General features: G+C 46.2%; 1 pseudogene; it reads left to right on the top strand.

Moving 5' to 3' along the window:
• The window catches only part of LOC147747092 (uncharacterized), a 34165-nt pseudogene extending 20011 nt beyond the window's left edge, over positions 1-14154 (top strand).
• Positions 14155-14636: the final 482 nt, after the last annotated feature.

Genomic DNA, 14636 nt, shown 5'->3' with positions numbered 1-14636 from the left:
ATGCTCCCCTTGCCTTGGGCGTGGACTCATGGCAAGGGGAGTATTTTCTTTTTTCGTTTAAAAAAACAAAAAACCTACAGTATTTTCTATTTTGAAAAAAAAGTTTGTTTGGGGCACAGCTCCATCTTGTTGACAAAGCCACACAACAAACTGTAAACAGCATTGACAGGAACATCTGTAACGGCTGTTCCGGCCCATGCTTTAGAAATGACCGTCAGCTTGGCAGTCATTTCTAAATTTGACAGCAGCACCCATGTCACATACATGTTGGCATTTTTCTGGTTACGCTTACTAATTTCTCCATTATTTACCTGGATGATGCAACAGATTTTCTCTTGAGGCCAATTGATAGAAAGAAATTAACAATTGACTTATAAGCAGGGTCACAGGAATTGTGTGAACCTGAGGTCGCAGCGTTTTCTGCATAAGTATGGATTTGCCACACGTCAAATAATCCACCATCTTCTGCATAGTTTGCACATTTTGACAACAAAGTGTTTCTACTGCAAATGGATCAATAGCTGCGGTGTAGTGAAGCACCCCCTATATGAGCCTATGTGGGGGTGTCACTGAAGCCAAATAAATAATTTTATGGCCCTTCCTAACTTTGATCTGTGGCTCACTGTGCTGCATGAATAATTACCGTGACAAAGTTGTGTGATGGGGTCAAAGGTTGCCAAAGAAGTCAAAAACGGTGATGGACAGAAATAAAATGATTTAAATGGTAAAATAAAAATAAGTGAAAAGCAAGTGGAGTGAGAGAGTTTGAAGGAAAGAAGTAGAATATTACACAAATAGCTAGAGAAAGACAGAAAGTAAAAAGGAATCAGGATGGGAAAAGGCACAAAAGATGAATGGAAATAAGGGGAAAAAACAAACGGAGGAAAGAAATAAAATGAAGAACGGAAAGAAGGAAAGCAAGAAGAAAAGATGGAAGGAAGAAATGAAGAATGTAAAATGGTAACGATATAGTCTTTGCGCGTAAATCTACTTTACTTACTTTACCTTAACTTACCTTGATTGCATCAATGGTTCAAACCGGGAGCTGTGTAGTCACTATACGGACTTTGATGTTCTGCGATTGGACCGTTCTCTGCCGCATGTAAAAACCAGTCATGAACTAAGACTGTGACATTCACAATAAGCATGACTGACTCTGGCTGAAGGTTCAAGACTTTTATATAAATAATTATCTAAGCAAAATAGATACATATATCATCAGTAAAGTTAGCAGCAAAGCAAAGAATATAGATCTTAAGTACAAACAAGTCATTAAAGTTTAATAGTAAATCCAGCATAGATTTGCATTCTACGAGTTGGAAATGAGGATTCCGTCAACTGAGTAAATACAGGTCCTTTTAAAGGACTTTAGACAAAGAGCTTCACATGTTACTACACAAGTACATGATTTTCAGGATATGAGCCAATGAAGAACAGGCAACAAGAAATGTTTTACTCCAAAATACATTTGGAGATTCTCTCATAATATGGTTACATTGGATTCAGAGAGTCTATTCAGGTGACGAGAATGGTAACACTGTGTACAGAGTGGACTGAGACAGATAGGTTGTCCTTGGTTGGGTGCATACCAGTCCCATAAACTGAGAAGTCTCACATATCCCTGTTAGAACAAAGGCACCAAAAACAAAAACAATGATCACATGGTGTATTTTAACGTCCATTGAAAATAGAAGACAGTACACTTTCTGTAGTTAGTGCAAGCTCGATTTTAAACGGACTAGGGGGCATATTACCAAGGGGGGGCGATAGGCAATTATCTCCGGTTTAGCGTCCGTTTTCGGCCGCTAAGCGGCGATAATTCTATCGCTATATTAGCAAGCTGTTGCTAACTGATGTTAGCGACAGCTTTTAGGCGATAGCGAGCGGTTTGGGGCCCGCTTCCCATGCCAGCTGAATTTATCGCTAATGACATGCAAAGTGGGCGTACCCAACCTGTAAGCAGTCGCTAACATCGCTATCGCCTATTAGCAAGGCGGGAGTAGAGATGGAAATATTCCCGCTATCGCCAAAAACTAACGCCTGCTCAGACCAGTTCTTAGCCATGTTATCCAATGGGAGGTGGATAACATGGCTAAGAGCATTTCATCGCTAATGCGTGAATATCGCTGTATTCTCAGCGGTATTCAAGCTATCGGCAGAAAAATTATCGCTTTGGAGATAAACGTTGCTAATAGCACGTTATCTCAGCGATAATTTCCGGCGATGCGTAGCGATAAAAAAATTGTTGCTAAGCCTAGTTAGCGATAAATATCGCTACTCGTTGGTAAGCTTAAGAAAAAGTACAAAGACATTCACAATAGTAGAGTAGGAAGATAAAATAAAATAATTGAATGAAGAAATGTGAGACAGAAGGAAGAGTGATGGAAGTAAAGAAGGGAAAGAATTAACAAATGAAGGGAATACAAAACGACAAGTGGAATAAAGGGGAGAAGGAATGACAAAAGAATGATAAGAAGAAATGAAGGAATAGGCAAATAATAACAAAATGAAAGACGGCTGGAAAGACAATGAGATAGGAATGTAAAGTAAGACAGAAAGATAGAAAGAATGAAATGATGGGATGAAAGAACGATGGACAAACAGAAAGAACGATAGAAAGAAAGAGGAATGAAATCAGAATGGAAAGAAGCAAAAATACAATAGAAAGCAGGAAAGAAGGATGGATAGGAAGGACACGATGAAAATAATAAATTGAAAGAAATAAGGAAAGAATGAAAGAAAGAAGCCATTATATGTAAATGCACTTTTCACCAAATGTCTTTGCAATCATGATGCCAAATGCATTCTTTTGCACCATTTTATTTCATTTTAGTTGGGCGAACAATGCTCATTGCCTTTCATGGGAAAATTAGGGTTTGCGCACTTTGCTCCATTATTTAATGTCAAATGGCTCAAAGTGGAAGATATTTTATTATACTGGCTACTCCCTCGATCATTAGTTTCTAAAAATGCTGGACATGTATTGCTCCACAGTAACTGGCCTTGTCACCTTTTAGTTGCGGATTGTTGTATGTAGGTGCTCATACAGTGTTAACACGTGTAAAAAAAAAAAGACAACTGTGACGTAATAATTCTTCAAAATGTAATACATTATGCCCAATAATCCTAGGCAAGAGCAAAAGTGGCCTACAAAAACTATAAGAAGTATCTCAGGAGAGTAGTTTTAGCATAAAAGGCAATACGGAAATATGAATTATGAAAAGGTGTGAACGACTAAATTGATAGTTACTCTTTATTAGCCAATATGTTGATTAAAAAGTGTGTGAACTGCACAAAATTAATTATTTTCTCAGAGAAACATTTCCTGCTCGAGCCTCTCTCCTGCGGGCACGAATTACAAGAAAGTTTGCTTTCTGTGAAATTGTAAATATTTGAGGCAATTTGACGAGTAAGCAGAATTATACTTGTATAATCAAATTAGGCAATAGACTAAATTCGATGCATATTCAAAGGAAATAGTGTGCTCATTCTATCTAAAACATTTCTAGTCCCATTACTTAGGATAAAGAAAATGTTTACAAATACAATTTGGGAGAAACACGACTTCTACAGTAAATAGGTAACCTCTTGAAGTAACCCAGATATAGGAACTGATTGCCACGGGTATTGTATTGCAATTGTATGTATAAAGGGCTTTCACGCTCCTGATGCGGCCCAAAATTCCAAAACATTTTTAATGACTTTTAAAAAAATCTACCTTTTATCATTTTTTCCATGGCCGGGACTGAACATTGATAAATTAACTTGTTGTTTAACAGGCCCCAACACTTTGACTGGTCTTTCCCTTCCCCACCACAAAAGGAGCGAGTGGCTGTAAAGTGCCTGTCAGTGACGTGGCTCAAAGTTGTTCCCACGGTAGCCTCCTCTTGGATGCCAATCACGATTTCACTTAACACAGGCAGGAAACCAGAAGTTCACACTTTCTTTTGCGAAAGGAGCTTGAACGCTGATTGCCTATTTTAGAGTGATTCGCTCGCTCCATATTCACCTGGTTTGAGCCCCCAGAGAACGCCGGCTGATTAAGACCTAATTTGGCGCATTCATTGCCGCGCGGCGCCTTCCACTGATTTGGAGCTTGTTTCTCAGAATGAAACCTCCAGTGCTAGCGGGCTGCGCAGCACGCGCTCCGAAGGCGCGTGAATTTCCGGGAAGAGTGTTTGTTTCCTGGCGTTTTGCACCTGGGAGGGGGGGGGGGGGGGGGGATGCCTTTGAAAAGATGCTCTCTTGGGCATCCTGAGCTGAGCGACCCGGGGAGTGGGATGAGAGAGGTGACAACGTGATACTGTGTGCGTCAAGAAGGCATATTCGTTGCTTAAGCATATTTTTATTTTTCTGATTGTGTTTGCGGTCTGTCATCGGGAAGTTTCACTCATTGTGACTGACAATTTTACCCTCGAACATCAGAAACCCGAAGGGGCATATTATGAAGCCTGGGCGATAAAATTATCGCCGATTTATCGGCAGGAAACTGCCGATAAAGTGGCGATAATGGGCTTGATAATATGCTCTATGGAATTCCAATCGAGGCTCATGTTAGATGTCCTTCACATCTAACCTGGGCTTCTATTGGAATTCTATAACACATATTAGCAAGCCCATTATCGCCGTTTTAGCAGCAGTTTTCTGCCGCTAAAATTGCGATAATGTTAACGAAATCCAAGTTGAGAGAAAGCTCTGCTGCTTCCCCTGACGTACCTTTGTTGTCTAGTAGGGAAGGTAGGTGAACGTATTTCTGCTCAGTGTCATTCGGGGGAATTTGATAGTGGTGGGGGGCAAAGTCGGGATCTTAGTTAAATGTTCGAGCAAGCCTAAAATGGCAGAAGATGTGCGGGTAAGGTAATCAACTGGGTCCAGGCTACCAGGGCACCACGTTTACATGTCAATGCATTCTGTGGGTTGTAGTCTTGATTCATTGTAAGTGAACCAATTGGACAAATGCATTTGAAAACAACTCGACCAAAGCACAGTCTAGGAATGGAAAAGTGGTGTACCAATTACATGGAGCCATCTGTCCACTTTAAGTGCTGGGAGATTCTCGCCACAAAAACGTTTTGAAAAAAATGGGTTCAAATAGTGCATTTTACTGCTTGCAGTTGTAGAAACCTTATTAGAAACAAGCAGGAAGATTTCCAGTCAATTTATTTAATAGTCTTTTTTTAAAAAAAGAACACCCCCCACCCATGCAAACAGCCACAGGTACAGGCATCTCTCTGAGGGGTATATTATCAAGGGCAATATTGCCGCTTTAGCAGCACTTTTTGCAAAAGCGGCGATATTTTTATCGCCCTATTTACAAGGCGTCGCTAACATGTGATTTTGTAACGCATCTCATTCCAGCGATAAACATCGCTAATGAGATGCAAAGTAGGCGTTCCCTAAAAAATACAACATGAAAGAGGGCGCTAACACAACAGAGCTGTATTAACAAGACGGTACCGGTCTTGCGAAGCGATATTAAAAGTACAGCTAACCACGGTTATCGCCGGATTCTAACGTCTGGTCAAAACCTGACTTAAGCATGTTTAGTATGGGAGGTGGATTAACAGGTTAAGTTCACACTACCATACTAACAATCTTTTCATTAGCGCTGTGAAACCATCGCATGATTTCACACTCTAATGATGATTATCGCCATCTATCATTGGTTTGTACATCGCCTGTGAGCTAAGAGTTGCTAATACGCCGCTAACATGGCGAAGTAATCCAGCGATAGACGCCAATAATCAAATTCACACTAAGCGCGATTTGCGATATTCAACACATGCTGTTGATAATATGCCCCTACCTCTTTAAATCAATCAGCTGATAATGAAAGGATGAAGAAAAAGAAAGTGAGAGTAGTCAAGGGTGGGATGAGCAGAATTGGATGAACAGGGGAGACGAGGAAAAGAACACGAAGACCTACAAGGATGAGAGAAAATGCGTAAAGAAGAGACAAGGAAAGAAGGGAACTCCTGTGCACCGAAGAACAGTGCAGGAACGTGAAAGGAAGAGAGCACGCATAGAATGGAGACAGCAGGCAACCAACGCAGAGAAAACAAGCATTTACAATGCAATGGTTTTGCCTTTGTTAAAGTTTGAGCTATTGGCATTGCTCTTGACAATATTTTTATTTATGTTTTTTTAACATAAATAAATGGCATTGTCATTTACAATGCCACTAGCTTTATCTCTCGCAAATGACACCCACAAACACCCACAGAGAGCCCCCCAACACACTCAGAGGCCTCCCCACACACACACCCATACAGAGCCCCCCACACACACAGCCACACAAAGCCCCCCCCACACACCCACAGAGCCTCCCTACACACTGCGAGCCCCGCCCACACACTGCGAGCCCCGCCCACACACTGCGAGCCCCCCCACACACTGCGAGCCCCCCCACACACTGCGAGCCCCCCCACACACACTGCGAGCCCCCCCACACACACTGCGAGCCCCCCCACACACACTGCGAGCCCCCCCACACACACTGCGAGCCCCCCCACACACACTGCGAGCCCCCCCACACACACTGACATGAAGGAAAGTTACTTTTCATTGTGTATTACCCTGCCGTAGGAATTGCATTCACCAGGGGGCCCTTGCTATTTTCGAATATGGTCACAAAAATATATCAAGACATGAAGGTATATGAAGACTAGGACAATACGCATAGGAAAAATACTAACAAATACTGTCTAACAAACTTTACCAACCTCCTTCCATTGCCTTCATTACACAAGACAGCAAAGCCTAGAATCAAATATTGGCAGCACCCGGACAGGCAAATACAGATTACGCATACAAAAAGATTAAGGACGTTTATCAAGATACTGCTGTTCTCTCTGTCCCAAACATCATTATTGTGTTTCCTGTAAGCGTAAGCACTACACTGGTGAATTAGTGCATGAAGTATTAGGTGGACAGAAAGGTATTGATTGGGCAGTGTGGCAAAAAAAACATACATTGGAAGTGTATTATTGTATTGACTCAATGCCTATAATGAGTTGCCTGCTTAAGAGAAGCCATGATCACAACAAAAAATATCACAAACATCCTACTTATAAGAAGTTCACGACCAACAGTAAAAGAAGTACAAGGATTAAAAAATGCAAGGCTGGACACAGTATGACCCCCATACAAGTAGATAAAAGATAATGAAACAACGTGTGAAACATACAAATCAAAATAGATAAACAGGTGCAAGAGCTCTACCCTTCAAGTAATTAGGTAGACGGTGTTCAGGAAATGGACAAATATTAGTGGACCAGAGTGACCAATGACTACAAGTACAGACGTGGATACGATTACCAGTACATTAGGGTTTCTACAGAACATTCAAGTGTCGCCAGCTCACCGGATGACGTCAAACGATGATGACACCAACTTCGGTGCCAGCAGGCAGCCCACAGGACTGGCCGAACAAAGGGCTCGTATTGACAAACACAGGCCTTCTTTCTAAAATTCTGATACGAATGTCTCCGCAGTCAATTATTAGCATCTGTGCTAGGGGTGCGGTAAGGCCCCCCGGGGGCACTGGGGTCAGACAATCTAGTGCGGGCCGGAGTAGGGAAGGGTGGGAAAGGGGCAGGCAGGACTGTAGTGCCTGGTCTGTAGATGACGTCACGGGGTGTTATGTTGCCTGCTGCTCGAATGTAGCTCGAAGCGCCAACAGCGAAACAGGCGACTGCTACAATGCGCACTTTCAGACCCCGCCAAAGAGTACTATCTATATGCATTATATAAAACGTAATATACAATATGATGCCGGTTTAGTGTTCTCAAACAATTGAACAGTTTTAATAAATATTGTTGCTAGTATGATTGATTGAGGAGCTATTGATTACATGTATTTACAATGTGTAAATCTTAGTTCACGGCCACTGAGCGCCGGATATACCATAGGAAGGGATGCAGCGTTTAGAATGTAAAGACAGAAGGCTGCCCTTGAAAGTGTCAGACGAGGCAGGGAGACTTGTTTTACAATCCCAGCTTCTGTGCGACCGGGGGCCAGCGGACACCCCGGTGACAAGCTAACCTGTCCCCACCACCCTCAGGCTGCGGTCCACCCGAGCACTGCACACCATGCCACCCGTGGTGAAACAGAGGTACCCCGGTGACAAGCTAACCTGTCCCCACCACCCTCAGGCTGCGGTCCACCCGAGCACTGCACACCATGCCACCCGTGGTGAAACAGAGGTACCCCGGTGACAAGCTAACCTGTCCCCACCGCCCTCAGACTGCGGTCCACCCGAGCACTGCACACCATGCCACCCGTGGGGCCGCTCTCTGGGAGAGCACCTTAAAAATCCTTACCGCGAAACACACACAGCCCCCTTGAGAAGGACACCTCTGGACAGCGCACAAGCAAAAGACCCCAAAAAGGCACTCACTCAGACCATGTTCTGGAGAAAGTTTAACTACTTCAGCGCAGTTGAGTTACGATACACCTGTCTGTGATGCACCTCGCCTCATCACAGGACCCACCATTACAGCTCACACCTCGTACACGTCTAAAGAAACGTAAAAGCCACGCGTTATTATATTTTGTATTCTGTGCCCTCTCCCGTAATTCAGTAGAGTGCTGCAAACTGAAAGCAGCCGAGGCGGGGCTCTAAATGGCTGACACTCGTAGATCAAGGTTGCGTGCCCAGGTCCAGCAGTGAAGCGCTCTTGGCAGGCTGAGGGGTGGCAGGGGCCTTCTTCGGCGGCGGGGGTGACGGGGAGCGGGCGGCAGGGGGCTTCCGGGCCTGAGGGGGAGACTGGGAGCGGGCGGCGGGAGCCTTCCGCGCCGGGGGAGACTGCGAGCGGGCGGCAGGCGCCTTCCGGGCCTGCGGTGGGGACAGAGAGCGGGCGGCCGGTGCTCTGCGTGGCTGGGCGGGAGAAGGGGCGGGAACGGGGACGGGAGCACAAATCGACTCACCTAGACCGGCAACGTCCTCCGCATCTCCCGGGGTTCCCTCCAGGCCACGGGAGCCCCGCGGGCGCCGCCATACTGCTTGCCGTCTTCCTTCTTGTTGCGGGGGGCGGGCACTTCCGGCCGGCCGCGCTAGGATTGGCCGGCCGGCCAGTCACGGGGTTAGGAGAGACGCAGAAGTGCCGGCAATGCCGGACCAGACACGGGGGCGTTCCCGGCGTCCCGTGACGTCGGCAAAAGCCAAAGAATGTCGGGAACGCCCCCGTGTCTGGTCCGGCATTGACGGACAGGCCCCTCGTCCAATGGCAAGGCTCCGTTTACGGAGCCAGCCAATCAACGACGAGGGCCGAACCAAGCTACACTACAGTTATCATCAGGTTTTCGCCTGCGCGAAAAAGCTGCGCAGAAAGCGCAGCTTTCGCCAGGCAAAACCTAAAAAGGAAGACATAGAATCTCAGACATGAGAGTGGACAAGAAAGGGTAAAGGAAGAGGAGGCAAGGAAGGAAGTGGTACGAATAGAGTGGACGCATGCTCTAGAGGAGGGACAATGATGGGAAATGGGAATCAGGGAAGACAAGCAATGGTAAGGCCAATAGATGTCGGTTTAATGTGCTAACATAGGGGCATATTAGCAAGCGGCAGCGATAATTATCGCTGGCCGGTGCTAGCGTGAGGAATTCTATCGCCCGCTATCGCTAGCGATAATCTCAATGTTAGCGTTGTATTAACAACGCTGAGCGCCATGGAGATAAAAATCCCAGCGATAGCGGGGATTATCGCCGTTTTCAATGGAATAACGCTGGTTTTCCAGCGATATTCCATTGAAAATGGCGATAACGTTGCTGATAGGGGAGGACAATCTTAGCCATGTAATCCACCTCCCATTGGATTACATGGCTAAGTACAGGTCACAAGCAGGCGTTAGGAAAGTAGCGTTAACTGTGGTTAGCGCTACTTTTCCTAACGCTCTGCTTATTAACGAGCAGCTTGATAATAGGAGAAACTCTCCTATTATTTTGCCCTGGAACGCCCACTTTGCATCTCATTAGAGATGCAAAGCTGGGCGTTGTTGACAAGGGCGCAAAATCAGCAGAACACGTGTCTTTGCTGAAAGGGCAATGAAATTATCGTCACTTTTCGGCCAAAAACGGCCGCAAAAGCAGCAATAATTTCAAATCGCCTGCCTTGCTAATATGCCCCATAGTCAGCAAAATCATCTTAGAGTGAGACACACAAGAGAGATTCCCAGAAGCACACAAAGAGGAAAAAGTTGTGAAGTAGCCCCTCATGTAGGACAGTGCAGGCACTTGAGTGGGGGCAGAATAGACAGAGTGTCCACCCCCCAAAATGGGGGGATGGACGTGGCGTTTAGGACACAGACCCCCGTGGGCTGGGACTAGTTCGATCTGGCAGGATGCCGGCCTCAGCCGGACAAAACTGGATTCGCCCCCGCTGCCTTACTGCACCACGCCTCACGATTGGCGGGCGGACGGAAGTGCGTCATTGCTGGGCACTGCCGCTGACAGGGGCGGCCTTAGGCATGTGCACCTGCACAGGGCCACCAAACCCCAGGGGCCACCACGCCAATATATATCCTGAATATAATAATCCTCTGAGAATGGATACATATTTGCCTGGCGGCACCTGGCAGGGATTTGGCGGCCTTCGGCTCTGTTCCACTTCCAAACACCCTGACCCCCCTCTTCACTGGCCTCCGCGATCCGCCCCGCTCGGACCCTCTCTTCCGGGGCCCCCTACCTACGCTCCCTGGCCAGGGCCACCATGAGCCTAGAGCCGCCCCTGCCGCTTAGGTGTCCAGGGTGGGTATAAAGAACATGTGCCCTTTGTCCTTGGCCTTTTTCTTCACCTTGTCAATGCTGCCGATGACAGAGCAGACGGACGCAGCATCTTGAGTCCACTTCCTTCCTTTTGGCCTCAGTCTCACATCCTCATCATTGCTGCTCTGCGCAGGGCCGCATCTGCGTTCTCCGACGGGGGCAGACTATGGGGCCTGGCTCCTTCTGCTTTTGGCCCACGCCGAGCCGCATTCCAGGCTCCCCTTCTCCTATTGCGTTATCAGAGACAATTTATCTCTGTGGGGCAGTCGCTCAGAGTGCCGTAGCCCTTCGCCCGGTGCAAGCAGCCACTGCGGGCCGCATCTTGCTTCGGAGACCTGGGTAATCTGCCTGGGTTTGAGCCATATCTACGGGGAAGAGTGCCTCCCAAGCCCATGGTGGCCACAGACTCGCATTGGTGATCTGGTGGCACCTGGTCCAGGAACGCAGTTCAGCCGGTGACTGATTAAGTAAAGTTGTGAACATTTTGGATTGGTTTCTCTTCAATACAATTATTAGGTTCCTTTTGAGTCACAGTGGGTGATAGGAATGAGGCCTCATTTATGAAAAGTGATGCATCGATGCGTGAAAACAGCGATGCGTCACTTTTCATTGCGCCCTCCTTGCGACTTGCTGGATGCGTCATATTTACAGTATGACGCATCATGTCACAAGGAGTTACAGATACGTGAGTACGTCTGACGTATCTGTAGGCGCAAAAATGACGCATTGCTGGAGTGTGTCACAAAAGTGACGCTACTCATCAATGAGTCATTTCACATGGGAAAGTCCCATTTCAAATGTGCCTGTGTCAGTCTTACGCCTGCTGTGAGGCAGGCGTAAGATATTGACGCATTTGCGTCCTCGAAGTGATGCAGTGAAATCTCATAGATTTCACTGTGCGACTTCTACAAGGCTTACTTACGTCAGCACGCCCACCCTGCATACATTATACCTGGCGCAGGTATAATGTGGCGCAGGGGTTTACAAAGTGACGCATCTACCTAGATGCGTCACTTTGTAAATATGACACAACATGGTGCATTTTTTTACGCTGCTAGTGAGTCACAAAAAGTGACGCACCGACAGCGCAAAAGTGACGCAAGTGCTCATAAATAAGCCCCATGGTGTTTTGCCCTGTTTCCCCAGTGCACAGTGGAGTAGCCCCCTAAGCTTTTGTTGTTGGTCTGTTTGGTTTGCTGTGAGTGCTCTGTTTACAGCATTACTATTTTCTCAATCTTTTTGGGTCTAGAGATCACGTTGTCACTGTGCTAAGGAGGGGTGTATGCAGGGACAGAGGTTTAGAGCTGAGGACACAATACTGGCGTTTCATTGTGCCGTCTGCTTGTTATAGGTCTATATTGCTTAGTTTCTGGGCTCCCCCCTTCCTCTGAGTTTCGTCATGGCCTCACAGACTAAAGGTGGCCAGATAGAAAAGAGAAAAGATAAGGACCCAGATTTGGCTCAATTATTAAGTGTTGGCTAAGCTGGATATGGAAGGGGGGGAAGAGTGTCCAGACTCATGCTCCGAAGGGGAGAGTAGCTCTGCAGAGACAGTCCGCCCGCGACGCTCCCATGTATCCGAGCGCTGTATTCCCCACAGTCCAACATAAGAGCAAGAGGGCGACCCCTGCCTCCACCCCTATCATACCTACGGTTGCAGAGGATGCTGCATTACCACCTATCCCGCCTCCCCTTGCTGTGGCCCCGGCAGCATCACTGAATATGGTGCCTTTGAATTCCAGTGCCCCTGTCGTCCCCCCGGGTGCGCTGCAGTGCACTAGCGCTATTGCTAGGGTGACCAGGCGTCCCCGTTTTACCAGGACGGTCCCAGTTTTTAACCAGCTGTCCGAGCAAATTTCAATAAAATGTAGCTAATGTCCCCGTTTTTAAAGAGGTTCGACTCAAAACGGTAGGAGGTGTTTTTTATGTTTTACAAAGCAGGGATAGTTAGCAATTGTATCAAGAAAACAATTTAATTAAAAGGCAAGCTACTGGGTTTAAAAATGGCATTTTATGTATGTTCTTACTGCCTGTTCTGTAATTCTCTGCTGAGGAGCGCTCTCATCGCTTGAAGTAAAATTGTAGTCCTTCTTCTATTTTGTGAAATGTCCCGGTTTTTGGATTTAAAATTCTGGTCACCCGAGCTATTGCTCCCCACCATCTGACCAGCAGGGTGCCTCCACAGCACTTAAAGCCATTAGGCAAACATTATTATATTTACCTGGTGGGTCAGCTGGAGGGATTACTGCTCAATCCTTCACCCCCTCGATAACTCCCTCACCGCTGCTTGCCTTACACCCTCTATTCCCCTCCTTCAACATCCACAAAATGGAGATTCTGTAGCGCAGGCCCTGCTCTCGGTGGCACAGTTACCTAATAAACTTGCTGCTCCATCGGTTAGTGGGAATCCTATTTCCTTGTCAACCACCCCTGGTCTCCATCCAACGAGGTCATAGTAGCGATTGCTGACCTGAAGAAGCAGGTTCAGGCTATTGGGGCGGCACGTTCATTGGTTGCTAGCCTGGGTAGTGCAACGGTACCATTTGATGCTCAGGCACCATGGCCTAAAGATCTGCCTATTGCAGACACAGGTACAAAACCTGACTCAGGCGTAACAAAGTGGGTGTGGTCGTCAACCCTGTAGGGAGGCAGGAATCGCTGTTTCCTAGGCCCGGAAAGTTATCTTCGCATGTCCCACCAGAGATCAAAGAAAAGATTTGGAAGAATTAATTTGCTGATGTGTTTTCTTTGATAAGGGCAAAGCGAAGGGAAGGTGACCAGAAAGAAAAGGAGGGCAAGGACGCTTCTCCTAGGGAGAAAAAGCCTAAAGTTGAGGAATCTATCACCAATTGGTTGTTCGGTTTTAATGTGTATATGTCGGTTATGTTAGAAAAGAAACCCGAGGTGGCAACTTCTATGAACATTCATTCCAATAAAATTCTGAAAGCTCACCATGTTTATGGAGGGTGAGCTTGGTTGGGATATGACCGGGACTTTAGGTGGGCCAGGGTAGAGGACCCGGACGTTGGGTGGGACGAGACAGAGGTTAATGTTTGGCTGGAAAGTGTTAATAATAAGGCCCCTTTTAAACAGCCTTTTCGTCGCAACAGTCAGGGGAGAGAAAGGGCTCCTATGGGGCCTTTAACAGAAAGGTTTGCACATGCCCTCCGGGATCATGCAAATACAAGCACAGCTGCTCCTTCTGAAGTCACCCGTCTCACCCAGAGTTCAAGTGCAATAAGAAGTCCAAGGACCAGGTAATGCTATGCTGCTCACCCCTATTGACATTTTAAAATTGATCCCATAGCTGAATCTATATCCGAGCAGTGACACGGCAAAGTTACTCTATTTGGATTTTTCTTTAGGTTTCAGGATACCTGTCTCGTCAGTAGCGCCAATATTGCACTGCACCAATTTAGTATCTGCTCACGCACATTGCGAAGTGGTACTCAAAAGGTTTGAGAAAGAAGCTTCTTTGGGTAGGGTAGCACGTCCTTTTTCTACCCCTCCTTTTACGAACTTACAGGCACATGCATCAAGCGATTAAGAAATCGCAAAACGTGCGAATCGCTAAAAAAGATCATTTGCGATCGCAAATAACAGTGTTCCAATGCATTAACCTTATTTTTGCGAAAATCTGTAATATTTCGCAATAATAAGGAATCGCAAAATGATTCTGCGAAAACACTTGCGATTCCTTATTTGCGATTCTCAAATACAGAATTGCAAATAAGGAATTGCAATTGAAATGCATAAAAAATCGCAAATTGCGATTTCCATTGAAATCGCAAAAAAGCTATCGCAATTTAAGAAGGGACACAACCAGGTGGTAATCATGAGTGCAAATCTGAAACAGCTGAAAAGCAACAGAAAC

This window comes from Lissotriton vulgaris, chromosome 1_1 (assembly GCF_964263255.1).
Source record: "Lissotriton vulgaris chromosome 1_1, aLisVul1.2, whole genome shotgun sequence".
Taxonomy (NCBI): domain Eukaryota; kingdom Metazoa; phylum Chordata; class Amphibia; order Caudata; family Salamandridae; genus Lissotriton; species Lissotriton vulgaris.
The sequence above is the reverse complement of the archived record's forward strand: the minus strand, read 5'-3'. Positions and strand labels throughout refer to the sequence as shown.